We start from the raw sequence: 21,269 nt of genomic DNA, 5'->3' as shown, positions 1-21,269 counted from the left end.
AACACATTAAAAAATGTTAAGTCAGGGCTTCCCTGGTGGCGCAGTGGTTGAGAGTCCACCTGCTGATGCAGGGGACAGGGGTTCGTGCCCCGGTCCGGGAAGATCCCACATGCCGCGGAGTGGCTGGGCCCGTGAGCCATGGCCGCTGAGCCTGCGTGTCCGGAGCCTGTGCTCCGCAACGGGAGAGGCCACAACAGTGAGAGGTCCGCGTACCGCAAAAAAAAAAGTTAAGTCAAATAATCCCACCAAAAAGATAACCACTCAACATATTGGATGTTTCCTCCCCGTTTCTTCTCCTTACTTACATACTTGAATTTAGCTGATATGATGAGTGTCTTCATTATCTTAAGAAAGAGGCGACAGTCCCCCCGTCTTGATACATCTGCCATTGGCACCCATTCCTCCTGCTTAATTCTCTTCTATAGGTCTCCATTGTATTCCTGCCAAATGATGCAAAACAAGGGGAGCGTTAATTTGTAGTAATAATGATGGCCTTTGACACTGAGTGCTGGCAAGCTCTGTGCTAAGGAAGCACTTCTGTATGTTATCTCATGTAGTTCTCACCGTAGCAGAACTGTATTAGATGGGTACATTAAGCTCATTTTACTGATGAGGAATCTGAGACTAAAAATTTAGCATGTGCCTCTTCCTCTTACCTTTTCATTCCTGAATAACTTGGTCCTAAAGTCATTGGGTGAAGCCTAGAAAAACAGGTGTCCACATGGGGGTTGGAGGGGTTTAGACTGGGATGTCGGGCCTCCACTTCACCCCAAGCAGGTGGAAAGGACATCTGCATGAGGCTAGAAGGGCAGCTAAGTTTGATACTGAGCAAGACCCTGTGGGGCTCCTGGGCACAAAAGCCTTTCTTGTCCCCCATTTCTTTGATTACAGGAAATTGCTTCACTCAGCCTCCATGACTTTCCCTGAGTTCCAATAGGCAGGTTCAAACAGTTGTTGATCAGGGAAGGGAGGGGTTGGGAGACAAGGGAGGAACAGTCAAGAGAAACAATAGTGCAGCCTCGGGGCAGGGTCCTGGTTCCCCATCAAGGAATACACATAACAATATCTTTGAGCTGTTTTGCAGATACTGAAACCCCAACTAAGTGCAAAAGTTAATGGTTGACAATGGTATGCTGCCCACAAGCATGTAGACCCCAGACCCGGTTGGAACCAGAAGGTTTATGATGCGGATTCCCACTTACCTCCCCACCAACCAGTCAGAAGATTGTCCATGAGCTGATCATGCCCTCTTTAAACCATTACTGTAAATCTCCTCCCTACCCCCTCCAGGTCAGGACACATGGTTTTGAGGGCATTAGCCCACTGTGGCCCCCTTTGCCTGACAAAGCAATAAAGCTATTCTTTTCTACTTCACCCAAAACTCCAAGATTCAATTTGGTGTTGGGGTACAGAGGCTGGATTTGGCTTCAGGTTCAGGGGGTGACAGTGTGAGGTCCCAGACACTGAGGAGGGTGGGAGAACCCACGGGGGTATTAAGGAGTGCCCCAGTGTGGGACGTTAAAACCCAAGCATGTGGAGGACAGAGTCCAAGCAGGAAGGAGGGGGTGTGGCACAGAGTATCAGATCCTGAAAAGGGTGAGGAAGGCGACTGTGTGTGAGTGAGGTGCTGGAGTTCAAGGGGGTGAGGATGTCATCCATAGAGGGAAGGGGTACCTGTGGCAGTGGGAATCAGTTACATAAAAAGGGAGTGATCAGTAAGTAGCCATATTACAGATAATGTAAACCAGATTTCTCCCTGTTGGAGAAAAGAGTTACAAATAAAGAAAGGGAGAAAACTAGAATGAATCTTTTGATGCCAGACTAGAACTGGAGGTATTGGTGTGAGCTCATTCTTTTCACCAGTACCTTTCAATATAGAAATAAATATATATGTACAGATGCAAATATACAAATGTATCCTCGTGTATATCCCTAGCTCTGTCCACTGAGAAAGCACGCGAGTTGCAACACTCCAACTGTAACAAGCACACCTACCACTCTAATCTTGGTTTCTAAATCATTCTCTGCTGAAAAGAATTGGTGCTGCTAGGACAATGCCTCAGAGAACAAAATGTGCCTAGAATATTCTTATACTATTCTTACAAGAAGTAAGGAAATGCTTAAAGGTTGATGGGAACATTTCAAAAGGACATAAATGCAGATATATCTGGTAGCATCTCTGCCACCAGGAAACTCACATTTCAGATAAGGAGCTAAGGTTCAGAAACATAAAACAGTGGCAGGCACTCATGATCATAGATAAACACGTGAAATGACTCTGAATGCTATTTGAGCTCACAGAACAAGGCTGGACCTGTCAGGGAAGGACTGGAGATGGAGGTGGGGCTGAACTAAACCCTGAGGATGAGAAGGATTGACTGCAGTGGGAGAGAATATTCTAGGTGTGTGCGTGGGGAGGGGGGTATCCTGAGAGCAGGTATAAAGATATAAATGAGCTTGCTGAAGAGAGGGGCAGGGGTAATGCTAAGAAGGACGGTGGGTAGGAGACAATGGCCTGGCCACAATGAAGAGGGGCCTCACTCAGAGTTGCCACTAGGTTTCACTGGGTATTTCAGTGACATCAAGAGCTGACTGCTCAGCCTCCCGTTATGTAAATCTCTGCGGAAAGAGCTTACCTCCAAGAATGAGCCTGTCATCAAAGCAGAGCCCACCTGGAGAAGGAAACGAAGGTGGGAGCCAGGTTCAGGAGCGTTGGGTTGACTACTGCTCGTAGGAGAGAGGAAAGAAGGTGCACTTATTTGCATTTATGGCCACATTCTGTGGCTCAGCCCTGACTGTCCCATTACTCAAGCTACTTCCTAAATCACAGTCCCACAAGGGGAAGCTTCACCTGTCCTGGCCATTGTCCAGGGCATTCACACAGCCCACCCTGCCCCTGTCATGGGAGTGTCATGACATCTCTCCCTGCCAAGTCCGCCACACCTCTGTACCTTCCTCCTCCCCTCCCTTTGGGCTCTTCCACCCTCCCCACCAGGCCCTTCCATGTTGCTTCAGCCATGCCAGAGCACTGATCTCACTGGGAGGCTGCACCCACTCCCATGCCACAAAAATGACCGTCCCACCCACCACTGCCTTGTCGTGGGAGGAGCTATTTAAGATGGCACCTAACCTAAGGGAAGCTAAACAGCCAGTATTCTCACTCCCGGGATACAGGTGGAGAAACTGAGTCATGGAAACTCCTTGCCAAGGCCTTCTCAACTCCTCCGCGACTCAGCGAGGTCAAAATTCCACAAAGCCCAAGGCACAAAGGCCAGTCACCCAGCCCTGGCTTTATCATGGACACGCGGCCTGGCTGGTGCCACAGGTTTGGCCCAGGGCTCAGCAGTGACAGCTCTGGGATCCCCCGCCTCTCAGACTTATGACGTTGAATCCTGAACCCAGCATAGACTTGCAAATCAAGGAATTCTGGCTGAAGATAATCTGGATGGTTCTATATCCCTTTGAGAGAGAGAAAGTCACCAGCTGTGTGTGTCTGTCCATTCTAATGTAGTCAGTACCCGTAAACTCCCTCTGTCGTGCTAGGTAAGGATCCCCCACGAAGCCTAAGCAAGTTGAGACCATGGTCCTAAGGGGTGTGCATCTCGGAAGCAGACGGTGGCTCAGGCCAGGCGCCTATCCTTTTGACTCTTAAGACATCTATTCTGTTGAACTCTATTTGGCTCCTAGCTGTGTTTGTAAAATGTCCAGCAAAGTCTCACAAGTTCACTTTCTTCTCCTTCCAGGAGGGAAAAGGACTAAGTTTATTAAGCAGAGCCATGCTGGGAACTGCTCTAGTTTCACATACATTATAAACCTTCACAACAGTGAGCTACTGTCTCACCTACAGATGAGGACTTGAAGGCCCAGAAGGGAAGGGCTACCTCCGCGGGTCACTCCGCAGGCACTGGACGGGCCGGGACCTTTCCGGCTCGCCTCGCACTCCTCCAGCCCTCGACCCCAGCAGGCCCGTGCCCCCATCATCGCATTCGCTCGGCCTGGAGCACCCACATCTCCACTGGCCAGATCGCCCCCGTCTTTCGAGGCTCACGCCTCCTCCGCCCTGACCCTCGCAAACCCCGAGGTCAGACCCCCTTCAAGGGGCCTCTGCCCTTTGAGAGGGGGACCCCTCTCCCGGGGTCCTCATGGTGACCTTGTACTCCAGTTCCACAGCCCACAAACCCGCACCACGCCCACGGGAGGTCCCGCTGTGGGTCACTGAGAAACCCCACCTCTCCGCCCCGCCAACTAGCGCTGGGGACACGACCCCGACGTCCCTCCCCTCCCACGCGGGGCAGCAGCCAAGGGAGGGAAGGGCGGCGGCTGTGAGAACAGCCGGCCCGGGAAGAAGCCACATGCCCAGATACGTGGTGTGACCGGAAACCTCCTGGCGCGGCGACGCAAGGCGCCAAAGCTCTGCGGGCGGCTGCAAACCCGTCCCCGGCCTGGCGCCCCCGCGGGCCCTTCCCTCTCCCGCGCCCCCTCCTCCTGCAGCTCAGGCTCTGCCTCTTCCCCTACTGGACCAGAGAGGATTCACCAGGGACACTGTCCTCAGTGGGACGCGGCGACCCGGCCCTGACCAGGCCGCAGCAAGGCGCCCCCCCATCCCCCATACTCCCCTCCCCATCCAGGCCCTCCGCCCTCTTCCCACCCCGCCCCGTCACTCTCTCCCTCCTCTCCTCCTCCCCGCCCCACCCCACCCTCTCCCCTCTTCCTTCCGCCCCTCTCCCCCTCCTCTCCATCCTGTCCCTGTCCCCCTCTTCCCCCCCACCCCGCCCAGCCCCGCGACCAGTCCGCTCCCTTTCCGCCCCGCCCTCTCCGCGGCCCCGGCATCCCGCGCACCCGCGGCGCAGTCTCCCGGGCTCCGCGCGTCATCGCTCGTCCCACCTCCCGCCCAGCCAATCAGTCCTCTCCTCCGCACCAGGCCTGCCCTACCCGGGGAAACCTGTGGCCGCAGATGCAGAATCGAGTACGTCGTGTGCAATAACCTGGCGAGAGGGCAATTCCAAGTGCAGAAGAAACAGGAAGACGGCTGGGGGAAAGGGGGAGTCCAGACATCAATCATTTAGCCGCAATCTGCGAGCTGAAGTTAGTCCAGTGTGTTTAGCAGTCTGTCACTTACAAAATGCTTTCCTACAAATGTTCTCTCTCAGTCCTCAAAACAACCCGGTGAGGCGGATGTTATCTCCTTCTCACAGCGGAGGAATGGACAGGGTGGCAAGACCAAGTAACTGCTCCAAGGTCCCAGGCTGGGCGGCGGAGCCCGGCTCGGTCAGACGCGGATCCAGGCCGGACTCCACGTCTTCCTGCTCCGAAACTGAGGGCCAGTGGAGGCACAGGTGATTCTCTCGCTCTGCCCCGTTTGAGATCCACTTGCCTGGACGACTCTTCTAAGAGTTTCGATGGTACAGGCGTGGAAAAACAGGGGAAGATAGCAGGGATGAGAGGAGGAACTTAGGGCGGGACGTTTAGGTAGAGGAAGCCGAGAGAAAAGGGTAAACCCGAAGGGTTGCTTTGGTATTTCTCCCGTTACTAGCCTGGCTAGTGTAAGGGGAGGGGCGGGGCGGGGTTGCATTTTAAAGAGAAAGTCTTGGGAGCTCTTATAGAGAGACAGAAACCCTGCGCAAGCCAGCTTTACTCGCCAGTGCCCCCGAGTTAGCACAGCGCACGGCGCTCCTAGCATCCCAGCGCCGGGAGATCTTGCAGCGCCGCCCAAATCGCCGCGCTCAAACAGCGCCGCCAGGGCACACCCAAAACAAAAGGCCTGGGATCAAGGCCGAGTGAGGACGAGTCGGCTTTTTCGGGAGCCTCCTGCACCTGCTAGCTCTGCCTTACAGTTTGCTGCAGCTTCTTCCTCCGCGTATCTGCGGAGCTCACGTCCTCTACTCCAAGGCCCCCTTCCCAGCGAGGCCTCCCGACCCCTTTCACTGTCTACTTTTTCTCCCTCGCATTTATCAGGGTGTAAGCAGTGCTTCTCCATCCGGAATGTGCCGATGCATCCACCTGGGAAACTTGTTACAACACAGATGCACATTCAGTTGATCCAAGGTGGGTTCCCACGTTTCTAACCCGTTCCCACCTTGTGCCTCTGGATCTGTGGGCGACCCTTTACATAGCAAGGACCTAAAACACTAGACCGTAGTTTTCATATTTATCTCGCTTTACGTTCTTTCACCCTGCACTAGAATGTAAGTTCCAGGAGGGTGAAGATTTGGTTTATTTTGTTGCCTGCTCTACCTCAGCACCTGGAACCTGACACACAGTGAGCGAACATGGTTATTTATTGAAGGAAGGAAGGAAGGAGTGAATGAAATATAAGCCAAAAGAGAAAGCAAAGATGATAAATCCAATGTCATACGAAGTGGAATTCAAGGTGAAAACTGTAAACGGAACAAAGGAAATGGGGAAAAAATACATTTTTTTGTATTTATTTTAAAAATGGGAGGAAATAACAGTCACAGACCCTTAGGTCTTGAGTAGTATGATATACTTATTTAAAGTAAAAACCATCCAAAGAACAAGGAAAATCGCAAATATCACGTTGAGTTTAGAAACTTTAACTCGTTCTGTCTTGGTCACATCTCATAGGAAAATGGTGACATAGAAGAACTGAAAAAAACATTAACTTGATATCAGAGCTCTGTATTTACTTTTTTTTTTTTTTTTTTTTTTTTTTTTTGCGGTACGCGGGCCTCTCACTGTTGTGGCCTCTCCTGTTGTGGAGCACAGGCTCCGGACGCGCAGGCTCAGCGGCCATGGCTCACGGGCCCAGCCGCTCCGCGGCATGTGGGATCTTCCCGGACCGGGGCACGAACCCGTGTCCCCTGCATCGGCAGGCGGACTCTCAACCACTGCGCCACCAGGGAAGCCCTGTATTTACTTTTTTATTGTGGCAAAATATACATAACATTAAATTTAGCATTTTAGCCATTTTTATATGTATGGTTCGATGACATTATGTATGTTCACATTGCTATGCAACCATCACGACGATCCAGCCACAGAAATTTTTCATCTTCTCCAACTGCAACTCTGTACCCACTAAACTGTAACTCCCATTTCCTCCTTCCCCCCAGCCCCAGGCAACCCATAACCTAATTTCTGCCTCTGAATTTGATTACTCTACCTACCTCACTTAAGTGGAATCTACAATATTTGTCCTTCTGTGTCTGGCTTATTTCACTTAGCATAATGTTCTCAAGGCTCATCCGTGTTGTAGCACATGTCAGAATGTCCTTCCTAGTTAAAATTGAATAATATTCCATTTTATGTATATATCCCATTTTGTTTATCTATTCATTTGTGGATGGACACTTGGGTTGTTTCCACCTTTTGGCTACTATGATAATGCTGTTATGAACATGGGTGTACAAATATCTGTTCAAGTCCCTGCTTTCAGTTCCTCTAGGTATATACCCAGAAGTGGAATTGCTGAGTCATATGGACCATTCCTTGTTTAATTTTTTGAGGAACCACCATACTGTTTCCCACAGCAGCTGTATCATTTCTCACATGCAATGCACAAGGATTCCAATTTGTCTATATCCTTGTCTAAACTTGTTATTTTCTTTCTTTCTTTCTTTTTATAATAGCCATACTTTTGGGTGTGAAGCTGTGTCTCATTGTGGTTTTGATTTGCATTTTCCTAATGATTAGTGATGATGAGCATTTTTTCACATGCTTTTTGGCCATTTGTATATCTTCTGTGGAGAAATGTCTATTCAAGTCCTTTGCCCATTTTTTTTCATCTTTATTACAGTATAATTGCCTTACAATGGTGTGTTAGTTTCTGCTTTATAACAAAGTGAATCAGTTATACATATACATATGTTCCCATATCTCTTCCCTCTTGCGTCTCCCTCCCTCCCACCCTCCCTATCCCACCCCTCCAGGCGGTCACAGCACCGAGCTGATCTCCCTGTGCTATATGGCTGCTTCCCATTAGCTACCTATTTTACGTTTGGTAGTGTATATATGTCCATGCCACTCTCTCACTTTGTCACAGCTTACCCTTCCCCCTCCCCATATCCTCAAGTCCATTCTCTAGTAGGTCTGGGTCTTTATTCCTGTCTTACCCCTAGGTTCTTCATGACATTTTTTTTTCTTAGATTCCATATATATGTGTTAGCATACAGTATTTGTCTTTCTCTTTCTGACTTACTTCACTGTGTATGACAGACTCTAGGTCCATCCACCTCATTACAAATAACTCAATTTCGTTTCTTTTTATGGCTGAGTAATATTCCATTGTATATATGTGCCACATCTTCTTTATCGGTTCATCTGATGATGGACACTTAGGTTGTTTCCATCTCCTGGCTATTGTAAATAGAGCTGCGAGGAACATTTTAGTACGTGACTATTTCTGAATTATGGTTTTCTCAGGGTATATGCCCAGTAGTGGCATTGCTGGGTCATATGGTAGTTCTATTTGTAGTTTTTAAAGGAACTTCCATGCTGTTCTCCACGGTGGCTGTATCTATTTACATTCCCACCAGCAGTGCAAGAGTGTTCCCTTTTCTCCACACCCTCTCCAGCATTTATTGTTTCTAGATTTTTTGATGATGGTTTGCCCATTTTTGAATTGTATTATTTGTTTTTTTGTTGTTGAGTTGTAGGAGTCTGTTACATGTTCTAGATATTAATTCCTTATCAGATATATGATTTGCAAATATTTTCTCCCATTTTGTAGGTTGCCTTTTCATTTTGTTGATACTGTCCTTTGAGGCACAAAAGTGTGTAATGTTGATGAGGTCTGATTTATCTAATTTTCCTTCTGTTATCTGTGCTTTTGGTGTCATACCCAAGAAATCATTGGCAAATCCCATGTCATGAAGCTTTTTCCCTATGTTTTCTTCTCAAGAGTATTATAGTTCATTATTTTTAGGCTCTAATCTAAAATTTTTTTGTACCCACATTTTTATTGAAGTATAGTTGATTTACACTGTTTCAGGTGTATAGCAAAGTGATTCAGTTATAGATACATATATATTTATTCTTTTTCAGATTCTTTTCCATTATAAGTTATTACAACATATTGAATACTGTTCCCTGTCCTGTACAGTAGGTCCTTGTTGTTTATCTATTTTATATTTAGTAATGTGTGTCTGTTAATCCCAAATTCCAAATTTATCCCTCCCCCCCTTCCCCTTTGGTACCATAAGTTTGTTTTCTATGTCGAGTTTAATAGTTTTAAGAGCTTTCTATTTAATTTTACAGAGAATGTATATTCTTTTTAAAAAGCTTTATGCATTTCAAAAGTAGAAATTGTACAGGTCACAATGTCTAACAGCAATGCAATAAAAACTAGTAGTTAATACACTAGTAATTGTATATTTGAAAGTTGCTCAGAGACTGGATCTTAAAAGTTCTCATCACAGGCTTCCCCGGTGGCGCAGTGGTTGAGAGTCCGCCTGCCAATGCAGGGGACAAGGGTTCGTGCCTCGGTCCGGGAAGATCCCACATGCCGCGGAGCGGCTTGGCCCGTGTGCCATGGCCGCTGAGCCTGAGCGTCCGGAGCCTGTGCTCCGCAACGGGAGAGGCCACAACAGTGAGAGGCCCGCACACCGTAAAAAAAAAAAAAAAAAAAAAAAAAAAGTTCTCATCACAAGAAAAGATTTGTAACTATGTGAGGTGAAGAATGTTAGCTAAAGGTACTGCAGTAATCATTTCACAATATATATATATATCAAATCACGTTATACACCTAAAACTAGTACGATGTTATATGTCAATTATATCTCAATTTAAAGAATGAAAACAAACAAACAAAAAAAAAGAAAACAAAAAGCCTTGGAAGCTGATGCAAGTAATCGAGACTTGATTCTCTATGAGAGTTGCCTTACCTGCCTCTGTGTTTCCTGTGGAGTTCAACATATGCCCTCACACAGCTGATGTCAATTAATGCAGGTCAAATAAACAAGTTTCGCCTAAACACACACAAACACACTTACACAAATAACCTTCCCGCCCACCCCCATCCCACCATCAAAACACACAAACAAAAAAAAACTAGTCGGGCTTCCCTGGTGGCGCAGTGGTTGAGAGTCCGCCTGCCGATGCAGGGGACACGGGTTCGTGCCCCGGTCCGGGAAGATCCCACATGCCGCGGAGCGGCTGGGCCCGTGAGCCATGGCCGCCGAGCCTGCGCGTCCGGAGCCTGTGCTCCGCAACGGGAGAGGCCACAGCAGTGAGAGGCCCGCGTACCGCAAAGAAAAAAACAAACAAAAACAACTAGTCATTAGTCAGGAAAGGTTAACCATTTGGAAATCTTAAGAGCCCTCTCTTTAACTCTTGGGTCAAAGAGAAACTCAAGCTGCAATGATAGATTCTTTAGAAAATAACACTGAGAACATTTACATTTGAAAAAGAAACTTAAGGGAATCAAAAGGAAGAAATTAAGGACGAGCAGGTAAAAATTAATATTTCAAAAATTAAAAAGCAGTGAACCAATGAAAAAATAATTTTTTTTTTTCTAATTAAGAAAAATGCCTATAGGAGATGGCCAGGAACGGGACAAATGCAGGTAATGCCCAGGAGAAGACAGAAAAGGAGCCGTAGTCATATTCACCTCTTTCCCACCACCTGTGTGGCCTGAGGCCATCCCCTCGGAGTTCAAGTCTGACAGTCCTTTCACACCCTAGGTCTGTGCACATGGACCTGTTACTCAACCTCTCTCTGAACTTCAGTGTGTTCACCTGAATAGTGGAGATAAATTACAGGACTAAATACAGGGCTTGGCACGTGGGGATGCATATTATTATTATTATTATTTTGTGAACGATGATATTGTTCGTGAGAATATTCATATTTTGTTTCACCCTATGGGAGGTCCTAAAGAGGAGAACGTGAGTGGTATCAACCTTAAAAAAAAAAAATTGACAAATTAGAAAAAACAAAATGAAGTTCATTCGGGAAGAACGGGGGAATTGCCATGAAGGACAAGGAAGCTATGGTGACCCACGGGCAGGTCAAAAAAGACAAAGGGAAGGTCAGCTTTCATTAAGGTTACAGGAGGAAACTGGGGAGGGTTGTTTTAAGCAAAAGTTTATCGGAGGAGAACGAGAGTTCAAGGCTGTGGCAGTTTCTCACCAGCTGCCAGTGGTGGCTGGAGCGCTGTTGCTGGAGCAGGGAGGGCTCTTCCTTCTTATTCTTAAAAACAGGAGATAAAATCCCCAGGTGGAAAATGCCCTCCCTTGTCAGAATAATTCTCATGTTTTGTTCTCCCTGCTGGTGACCTAGGCTGAGTGTGTGAGAGCTCCCCTTTCAGAGCGGCCCGATTCCATTTTAAAGGAGGTCTCCTTTACTTATATTCATGGTGGAAAAGCGAGTGCCAAGTGGCAGGGTGAGGGGAGGAGGGCTGTTCACCTGGGACAAAGGGAAGACAGGCATCCAGGGGGGCCGCGGGTCATCCCGGTCCAGGAGGCCCGTGCTGGTCAAGGCAAGGCAAGGCTTCCCTTCCTCCATCGCCCCGCAGGCAAACGAGGGTGAAAATGAACATCTCGCCACCGTCCATACCTGGAGGGGCCTGGACGAGTTGTCCCTGAGGCATTTCCTAGTTCTGTTGGCCTATGGTCAGGGAACTGTTAGGCTGAGCAGCATAGAAGAAAAGCCAGCTGGAGGGAAGCAGGGCAGTTTTCCAGCTCAGATGCTGAGCGCAATGGAGGTGTTGGTAGCAGGATGTTTATGGAGCCGTGACTCAGGTATGGACCTCAAGATGTTTTTAACTTCTTGCTTGCTTGTGCTGAGAGAGGTAGGAGCCGGCCAGTTGGGAGCAGACTCGGTTCCCCGCACCCCCAGGAGGCCTGTGAAGGGAGAACGTGATGGGTGGTGGGCAGTCCCAAAGGACATGATGCAAGGAACAGTGGCCAGCCACCTCCAGTGTCATGGCCCTAGAGGCACTGACAGCAGACAGCCTCTAGGTACTGAGCTCAGCTCATTCATTAGGCAACCTCTCCCACTGGCTCTTATCTCTTGCGAGCAGGTGAGGAAACGGGGACAAATGCCAGATTCCTGATCAGATTAAAGGCTGGACAGAGATGCGTCCATCAGAACCAGATGAACAGAAGTCAACAGATGCAATGTCTATCCATCATGTAGGTTGCCCACAAAATCAAGATGGCCAGGAAGCAGCTGGTATTTACACCTGGGGCTCTCCCCTTGCCCTCACTTGGGCAGAGGCAGAGAAAGAACGTTGCCCAGCAACACTTTGGGGAGTTCCCCCTCACACACACATTCCATGATAATCCACTTCAGTTGTTATGATTTGGGCAAGTTGCCTCCAAGGATAACTCCTGTGGAAAGATGGCCATGGATTTAAGGGGGAGACCTTTTTTCCGAGATTACCTTTGTAAATCTGGATGTGGTCAGGGTGGGTGGAGGGTAATCTTAGCCACCCACAGGAGAGATCCTTCTAGACAATGAAGCAACACTGAGGACGGCAGAGCCATGCCCTTGTTCTTCAAATTACGCAAGTAGGTCAAGTCCCTTTCTTCCCCTTAAGCCAGAGGTTGTCTGAAACTTTCAACTGGAGTATGCATAACACACCTGTGTGGATTGAAGTGTGTCTCCCAGAAAGACGTGTCCAACTCCCAACCTCTGGTACCTGTGAGTGTGACCTTATTTGGAGTTAGGGTCTTTGCAGATGTGATCAGGCTAAGATGAGGCCCCATTAGATTAGGCTGAGGACGAAGACACACACAGGAGGTAACACCGTGTAGTGATGGAGGTAGAGATTGGAGTGATGCATCCACAAGCCAAGGCATGCCAGGAGCCACCAGGAGCTCGGAGAGAGGCGTGGAAATTCCCTCAGATTCTCTCTCAGAAACTCCAGAAGAAGCCAACCCCACTGACACCTGAATTTTGACCTTCTAGTTTCCAGAACCCTGGGAGAATAAATTTCTGTTGTTTCGAGCCATCCGGTTGGTGGTGCTCTGTTACAGCAGCCCTAGGAACCTAATACAACCCCTCGCTGATGGTGTTGGCCATGGAATCACCTACCCCTTCCTTCCGAGAAACACATGCAGGAGACTTTTAGGAAACGCTCTCGGTGGTACCCCTATTTGACCTAAAGATGCAGTTTGAGGAGTTGTTTGCATCCGATCCCTGGCTTTTTGGCTCTCCTGCTCAACTCTCCCCCCAGCACCTATGCTGAAAGACATCTTAGTGTAGGCCCTCACCATATCTTGCCTAACTTGCAAAAAATCGTCTGCTGTCTTTTTCTCTCTTGGTTCATATTCCATACTGCCACTTTCCCCCAAAACCAACTGATTCCATCTGTCCTCTTGTTAAAACTCTCCATTGGTTACCCAGGCCCTACAGAAAGCTCTATCACATGTGATCGGAGAATCTGAAGAATCTCATGTCAGCTTATCTCTGTCCTGTCTATTCTCATTCCCTTGCCATGTGCCCCATCCCTTTGTTTTTTTAATGAAATGACCTGCATGTATTTGTTTGTTTGTTTGTTTGTTTTTTGTCTGTTTGTTTGTTTTTTGGCCACACCATTCCTTATGTGAGATCTTAGTTCCCTGACCAGGGATCGAACCCATACCCCCTGCATTGGAAACACAGAATCTTAACCACTGGACCGCCAGGGAAGTCCCTGTGCCCCATACTTTGATGACACTAAGCATGCACTAAGGGACTCTCTCCAGGGTTGTCACTCAGCAAATAGTATCTCTGGGAGAGGGGGGAGGTGGGTGGGGCAGACAGCATAAGGAGCCGGTCTGAGAAGGCAGCACAGGCAGCGGGCTGTTGGGAAAAGAGCCCCATCCTCAAGTCAGGAGACCTGAGCCCCAGCCCTGATTTTGTCACGCATTTGACGCACACTACAAGCATGGCACCCACAAGGTCTGTCCACCTGCAGACCAGATGTTTTCCAACTTCCCTTCCTGCTGCCCCACTCTGATTTTTCACATCTGCAGACTGAACACCAGACCAGGTGCACGATGAGTTAGGAACAGAGCAAATGGCCACTGGGAGTTGGTTCCCTAGCAGCCGCCACCTCCCCTGTCTTGCCAACCCCTCCACGCTTCTGCCCGTGCTGATTTGGTAACCGCTGTGTGATGCACAGGAGGAAGCGGAGGAGGAGGGAAGTTATGGGGAAATGGTGCTGGATGCTGAGCAATGAAACCACATGTGTGAAGCGGAAGCTGTGATGCCCAAGCCAGAACCACCGCCGGCCAGAGCCCCCAGGGTCTGGAGAATGACCCTTCGCTGACACGGAGGGGAGTCCCCCAAGGCCACGAACTGAGTGATACTGTGTACACAGCTGACCCCTTGTCTCAAGGTGAGTCAGCTCTGCAGTGTGGTTCATATTCTAGAACCTTCACCCTGTGGATTAAGCCAAACCTACACTTGACTTGAGACTGCATCCTGGCTGGGTCCCAGCCTTTCCCCCTCTCCATCCCGCTTCCCTCTCTCCCTTAGGTTTTTTTCTGGAGAGCACTCTCTTAATAAATCACTTTCCCAAAAATATCTCTCTCAGGTCCTGCTTCTGGGGACTTGATCTAAAACAGTGTGCTTTTAATAAATAAAAGTAAAATACCATTGATGGGTAAAACATGAGTGGGGGCAAAACATATATGGGAATGTGGGAAGGAAACTCCAGATTCATTTTAAAAAGGGCAAAAGAAAAGGCTACGTGAGTCCGTTTGTAGGGGAAGGAAGCAGAGCTTCCTGTTTGTCCCTGGAGGGCAGTAAACTGAGTAGTTTCCCTGGTATTGAAATCCTATTTCGCCTGATTCATTTCCTACATCACAGGGCAGCTGACAGCTTTCAGAATAAGGATCGGTCCCATGTTCTTGAAAAGCAGCAGTGTTGACTCATGCAAGAAAGCATATCCTCTTTTGAAGGTACAGTAAAGGGGCCAGAAACTCTTTTTAATGAAACTCCAATAGCAAATGCGCTCCTTTTCCTTTTAGAGAACAGACGGATCTGTGGAATCCAATTCAAAAAGTTCATAGAGGCCCAAACTGGCCAAACTCACACAGCCCCCAGTGGCCACTCAAGTTCCAGCTGAGCTCATGCCTCATGAAAAGTTTTCCTGGACCCATGCACTGCTCTCAGGCAGATCAGCCAGATCTTCTAGCACGGTGGCTAAGGGCACAAGGTCTGGAACCAGAATGCATGTGTTTGATTCCTGGCTCTGCCCCTTAGTGGCCCAACCTTAGCATCCCCATCGGTCAAATTCAGGGCTCATGTGTTATTAAATGCATTAATACAGGAGATGAACAGAAAATGGTGAGGTTCCGTATGTGTTAACTTGTTATTAGCATAATAAGCCACGGCTCATTCATTTGAGGGCACCTGGGTCTCCACCGCTAAGTAGCTCTGCATATCCGAGCAAAACACTTCAGCGCTTCAAGCTCTTAAACACTAGGTTCTATAGGATGCCCCCTGAAGTCCTTTCTGCACCTAAAATGGAGCTCAGCCTGGTTCCCTTTCCAGGTCCTGAACTGTGTTTGTAAACCAGGACATTGTTCTCGCTGATTCATGTGAGATTCATGATGGATGACTTTGTGCGTCAACTTGATTGGCCACAGGGTGCCCGGATAGTTGGTTAAACGTGACTCTGAGTGTGTCTGTGATGATCTGATAAACACCACCACTGGGATCCTTACAAGAGGATCTGAGAGCCAGGAGGAGGGGTACCACACAGACCCAGCAGGCCTTGGAGCTGGAGTGTGCCTCCCAGGCTCCGCCCTCTCCAGGCCAGCTGGGATGTGTCCCCTGACATCCAGGGAGACCTGGATGACCCAGCTTCCCTGGACCATACAATAAACAAGTGGCTGGGGCACTTCTAAGTGTTGTCAGCTGTGTCCTGGCTCAAGTTTTGTCAACAAAACGGATGGATTTATAACTAAGGTTAAAACTGCTGAGATCTAGTTAAACAATTCTGTCCATTTTCCCGAGAAAAATGAGAGACACTTCAGCAGTATTTACGGTGGCAATTGGAGGGCCACATACGGGTCATGCAGGGGATGTGCCCAGAGGGTGGACTCTTGAGAACAGCTGTCCATAAAATGATCATCTTTTTAAGGTGAATGTATTCACAAAGTTACAGTAACTGCCATTCATTGGGCCCTGCTCCATGGTCTTTATGTGTATCAGCTCAGCTAGGCCTCCCAGTAAACCTACCAGGCACATATTATTATCCCCCTTCCTTGTTTTTCCATTGCAGTAAAGTAGACGTAACAAATTTTACCATTTTAACCATTTTTAAATGTACATTTTAAAGTGTACATATAACCATTTTTGAGTGTACCCATGTGGCATGATGTTCACATTCTATACACATTCTGTTCCCGTTAAACAACAAATTCCCTTTTCTGCTGCCCGCAGCCCCTGGCAACCACCATCTACTTTCTGTCTCCATGAGTTTGACTACTCTAGGCCCTCATATCAGTGGAATCATACGGTATTTGTCCTTTCATGGCTGGTTTATCCCACTTAACATAATATCTACAAGGTTCATCCATGTTGTACCCCATGTCAGAATTTCCTTTCTTTTCAAGGCTGAACGATACTTTGTTATATGTATATATCACATTTTTAAATTCATTCATCTTTTGATGAATGCTTGGGTTGCTTCTGCCTTTCGGCTATAGGGAATAATGCCGCTGTGAACATGAATGTACAAATATCTCTTTGAGTCCCTTCTTGCAGTTCTTTAGGACATATAACCAGAAGTGGAATCGATTGATATTATTCCCTTTTAAAGAAGAATAAATCGGGTGCAGAAAGATTACTTATCTTGCCTACGTCTACGCAGCTAAGTGTCAGAACAAGGATTCTCCCCAAGCAGACTGACTCCGGTATCCAAGCTCTCGGCCGCCACACTGCACTGCCTCTCACCCGTGACTCTTACATTCTGATACAACCACACCTAGGAGGTTACAAAGCCTGGCTATACTGACCAGAGGAAGGATGCCTAGGGCCTCCCATGCCCCGTATTCTCTGACTCCACACCCCTCCTACCATAGGCTTCCAGAACCCCAGACTGACATGACAAAATCTCCTCCAGAGGTTGGACGTTCCAGGTTCTTCTCTACCCGTATCTGAGTGTAAGTTAAACTACTTGCTTTGACTGGTTCTTGTATGAGCGCTTACCGGGCAGTCCCTCAAACAGGACAGATGTGTGCTGGTGACAATGGTCCATCTCTTTGGCTGTTGGCTAAGTTTTGGAACATCTGAGGGTCCAAACCCGGGCCCCCTTCTCTTCTTAAGCCATGGTCTCTAGGGAGGGCACCTCATCCAGAGCAACAGCTGTACGTACCATCTACCACAGATGACTCCCAGATTTACATCTCCAGACCTGTATTTTCAACCACTTGTTGACTTCTCCACTGGATGTCCAATGGGCATTTCAAGTTCCAAACAGTCCAAAAAGAACTTCTCCACCCCAATGTTCATAGTATCATTGTGTACAGTTGCCAAGATATGGAAGCAACATAAGTGTCCATCAGATGAATGGATAAATAAGATGTGATGTGATATATATATATATATATATATATATATATATACACACACACACACACACACACGATGGAATACTACTCAGCCATAAAAATGAATGAAATAATGCCATTTGCAACAAGATGGATGGACTTAGAGGGTATCACGCTAAGTGAAATAAGTCAGACAGAGAAAGACAAATACTCTATGATATCACTTATATGTGGAATTTAAAAAATACAACAAATTAGTGAATATAACAAAAACGAAACAGACTCACAGATATAGAGAACAAACCAGGGGGGAGAGGGAAGGGGGGAGGGGTAAGATAGGGGTAGGGGAGTAAGAGGTACAAACTATTATGTATAAAATAAGCTACAAGGATATATTGTACAACACAGGGAGTATAGCCAATATTTTGTAATAATTATAATTATAAATGGAGTATAACCTTTAAATATTGTGAATCACTATATTGTACACCTGTAACTTACATAATATACATGTACATAATATACAACACATATTATATAATATATATAATGTACAACATCAACTATACTTATAAATACTCACAAATACTTATAAATAAACTAAATAAATATTAAGGAAAAAAGAACTTCCCTTCCCACAGCCGCCTTATTTGCTCTTTGCCCAGACTTCTCCCTCAGTAAATGGGACCACCATGCACTCTGGCTCAAGCTGGAAACCTAGAAGTTATCTTTGATGCCTCCTTCCACTCCACACGCATGTTAAACCCATCAGTATGTCTTGCTGGCTCTGTCTCCAAAGTGCATCCCAAATGACTCCATTCTCCATCTCTATCACTATCTCCTTCCAGGACGACTACAATAACCTCCTAACTCATCTTCCTGCTTCCCTTCTTTCCCCTGAGTGATGCATTCTTCCCACAGCAGCTAGGGTGATGGCCTTCAGACTTAAATCGGTTCATTCCCTCCCCAGCTAGAACCTGCCATTGGGTCCCATGGCTCTTACAATAGACGTCACTCCCTGGGGCAGAGCAGACCTTCTCCCTTGTCCTCAATCAAGCCATAGTAGGCTAACTAACCACCACCCAAAGATACAAGATCCTAAGCCCTGGAACTTGTCAACGTTACCTACTAAAGGGTCTTGGCAGACGTGGTTAAGAATTTTGAGATGAGGCGCTTGTCTTGGATTACCCAGTGGGCCCTAGAGGCTACCACGAGTGTCCTGATAAGAGAGAATCGGGGGAGATTAGGTAGGTGCACACATGGGGGAGAGGGCCTGTGAATGCCTGGAACTTCCAGAAACTGGAAGAGGCAAGGAGGGCTCCTCTCCTGCAGCTAATGGAGGGTGCACTGCCCTGCCAGCAATGTGATTTCAGACTCCAGAACTGGGAGACGATATGTTTCTGTGGTTTTAAGCCTTTAAATGTGTGGGGAGTTGTTACATCAGCCACAGGAAACTAATGTGCAAGCCAAACTCATGGTGCCTCTGAGCCTTTGCACTGCATGTGCTGACCCTCTGCATCTGACCTGTGTGTGGCCAGCTCTTTCCCGTCTTCAGGTCTCAGCACAGTTTAGGTCTTAGTTCCTCCGAGAGACCTTCTCCAACTCCTACAGCCTTTCCTGATAGGCCCTCATCACTTGTTATTACGTCACCCTATTTATTTTCTTCGTAGCACTAAATGTTATTTATTTAGCTTATACGGCAGTTATAACAAGACACATATATAATAAAAGATGATATACAATAAATTTATGTATCTTATTTATTTCTTCCTGCTCTAATTCATACGAGCAAGGACTTTGTCTTATTCAAATGCTTAAATGCCAGGGCCCAGAGCACTGCTGTGTTAGTTTCCTAGGGCTACCACAACAAAATACCACAGACTGGGGGACTTAAACTGTGGATATATATTTTCTCACAGTTCTGGAGGCTGGAAGCCCAAGATCAAGGTGTTGGCAGGGTTGGTTTCTTCTGAGGCCTGTTTTCTTTCCTTGTAGATACCATCTTCCCCTGAGTCCTCACACGGTCTTCCCTTTGTGTGTGTCTGTGCTCTGGTCCCTTCTTCTTATAAGGACACCAGTGATGTTGGATTAGGGCCCATCCACACGACTTCATTTTACCTTAATTATTTCTTTAAAGGGCCTATCTTCAAATACAGTCCATTTCTGAGGCACTGGAGGCTTCAACATATGGATTTTAAGAGGACAAAATTCAGCCCTTAACGTAGAGTAGGCATGCAACAAATGCGCTGTTGTGTGAATGATAAAACTATAAGAATGGCAATGAAAAACAAATGAAGGAGATAAACTGGAAAATCGAAAAGAAAAACTCAAATGGACAGTAAACACATAAAAATATGTCTGATCTCACTAGAATCAAAGAAACACAAATTAAGACAACAAGGAGATACTATCATTTGCCTATCAAGACAGCCAAGGTTAAAAAGAATGGACAATAGCAAAATGGCTAAGATTAAGAAGAATAGACAATGGCCACCTGTAGGCGTGTGGACACAGGGAACTTGCCCTTTGATGTCTTGCTCGTGAGGGTGTACTTGGAACACAGCTTCTGCAAAGCAGCTTAGCATGACGTACTTTGCAAAGTACAGTGTTCTGAAGGGTGAGCAGACTTCCTTAAAGAAGTGATCTGAAAGGTAGGTCTTAGTCAAGTGAAGGGGGAGAAGGGAGCAAATGAGGCGGAGATAACAGTTTGTGTGAAGGCCTAGAAGTCAGGAAACACGGTGCCTTCAAAGACGTGGAAGAGTAGGGAGGGGAGGTGCCCAATTACACTGTCCCTCATAGACCAAGATCAATACCAATGTCATCTTCCTCCCCAAATCACACCTCTACCAACATCTACTTTCACATCTAGTGCATCACTCTGCTTTCTTTTCCTGTTGCACTTATTGTTATGTAAAATGGCCTTTTAAATACAATTTATTTAAACATCTGTTTGTTTATTTTATTTATTTATTTATTTTGCGGTACGCGGGCCTCTCACTGTTGTGGCCTCTCCCGCTGCGGAGCAAGGCTCCAGACACGCAGGCCCAGCGGCCACGGCTCACGGGCCCAGCCGCTCTGCGGCATGTGGGATCTTCCCGGACCGGGGCACGAACCCGTGTCCACTGCATCGGCAGGCGGACTCCCAACCACTGCGCCACCAGGGAAGCCCTGTTTGTTTATTTTTAAAATTTATTTACTTTTTTATTTTTTGAATTTTGTTTTATTTTTTTTTATACAGCAGGTTCTTATTAGTCATCAATTTTATACACAGCAGTGTATACATGTCAACCACAATCTCCCAGTTCATCCCACCTCCCCCCTCCCACTGCTGCTTTCCCCTCTTGGTGTCCATATGTTTGTTCTCTACATCTGTGTCTCTATTTCTGCCCTGCAAACCGGTTCATCTGTACCATTTTTCTAGGTTCCACATATATGCGTTAACATACGATATTTGTTTTTCTCTTTCTGACTTACTTCACTCTGTCTGACAGTCTCTAGGTCCATATCACATCTCAACAAATGACCCAATTTCGTTCCTTTCTATGGCTAATATTCCATTGTATATATGTGCCACATCATCTTTATCCATTCGTCTGTCGATGGGCATTTAGGTTGCTTCCATGACCTGGCTATTGTAAATAGTGCTGCAATGAACATTGGGGTGCATGCGTCTTTTTGAATTATGGTTTTCTCTGGATATATGCCCAGTAGTGGGATTGCTGGGTCATATGGTAGTTCTATTTTTAGTTTTCTAAGGAACCTCCATACTGTTCTCCATAGTGGCTGTATCAATTTACATTCCCACCAACAGTGCAAGAGGGT

General features: G+C 47.0%; 2 long non-coding RNA genes across 3 annotated transcripts in view; one reads left to right on the top strand and one right to left on the bottom strand.

Moving 5' to 3' along the window:
- LOC132523882 (uncharacterized) overlaps positions 1 to 4,453 on the bottom strand; it is a 48,834-nt gene extending 44,381 nt beyond the window's left edge. For both annotated transcript variants that reach the window (XR_009541684.1, XR_009541683.1), the window contains exons 1-3: positions 3,842 to 4,453; positions 2,637 to 2,724; positions 310 to 440 (exon numbers count right to left, since the gene is read on the bottom strand). This is a non-coding gene — a long non-coding RNA (uncharacterized LOC132523882). The remainder of the gene's footprint in view (positions 1 to 309; positions 441 to 2,636; positions 2,725 to 3,841) is intronic.
- A 519-nt stretch (positions 4,454 to 4,972) lies between these two features.
- LOC132523883 (uncharacterized) lies at positions 4,973 to 13,444 on the top strand. The gene is made up of 3 exons (XR_009541685.1): positions 4,973 to 5,336; positions 5,956 to 6,049; positions 11,981 to 13,444. It is a non-coding gene; the product is annotated as an uncharacterized LOC132523883 (long non-coding RNA).
- The last annotated feature ends 7,825 nt before the right edge of the window (positions 13,445 to 21,269 follow it).

Source organism: Lagenorhynchus albirostris, chromosome 7 (assembly GCF_949774975.1).
Source record: "Lagenorhynchus albirostris chromosome 7, mLagAlb1.1, whole genome shotgun sequence".
Classification (NCBI taxonomy): Eukaryota; Metazoa; Chordata; class Mammalia; order Artiodactyla; family Delphinidae; genus Lagenorhynchus; species Lagenorhynchus albirostris.
The sequence above is the reverse complement of the archived record's forward strand: the minus strand, read 5'-3'. Positions and strand labels throughout refer to the sequence as shown.